Source organism: Corvus brachyrhynchos, unplaced genomic scaffold (genome assembly GCF_000691975.1).
Source record: "Corvus brachyrhynchos isolate BGI_N302 unplaced genomic scaffold, ASM69197v1 scaffold19, whole genome shotgun sequence".
Classification (NCBI taxonomy): domain Eukaryota; kingdom Metazoa; phylum Chordata; class Aves; order Passeriformes; family Corvidae; genus Corvus; species Corvus brachyrhynchos.
Window position 1 is genome coordinate 660,351 of NW_008246061.1, and position 556 is coordinate 660,906.

At 45.9% G+C, this 556-nt stretch overlaps 1 protein-coding gene across 1 annotated transcript in view; it reads right to left on the reverse strand.

Annotated features, from left to right (window-relative positions):
• Positions 1 to 556, reverse strand: part of TBX5 (T-box 5) — a 38,437-nt gene that overhangs the window by 37,114 nt on the left and 767 nt on the right. The window lies entirely within an intron of this gene.

Sequence of the window (556 nt, forward strand, 5' to 3'; positions counted from 1 at the left end):
TCCTCCTCCGCTTTTTTTTTTTTTTTTCCCCGGGCTGTTTGGTGTCTTGTTTGTTTGGGTTTTTTTCCTCGGGAAGCGCCGCTTATGCATTTTTTAATCGATTTCCCTCCAGCTTGGAGCTGTGACTCCCCCAGAGCTGGCAAGGTTAGGGGGTAGAGCGAGGGAAAATAGTAATAACAACCCCTAAAGCGTGTTTATTAAAACAAAGAGGGACCCAGCCATGGCAGCGCAGCCCAGCCCGGTGAAGCCTCCCCGATGCTCTCCGCGCCCAGGCATAATTAAGCAGATATAAAAATAATCATAATTTTAAAAACAGAGGGTGTGATGACAAAAAAAGAACCCCACAGCTGAGAGCATTTGGCGATCCGTGGCTTCTAATTTTTTTTTTTTCCCCTTAAAAGAGCTTCTGAGAAGAAATGGAGCTTGACAGAACCAGGCCGCGGTGGCTGGATGAAAAATGCATCTCGCTTTGCTAAAGTAGCGCCAAGTGGGTTTGCGGGAGGAAGAAACACAAGGGGGGAAATGAAAAAAAATAAAAATAAAATCAGCACCCTCT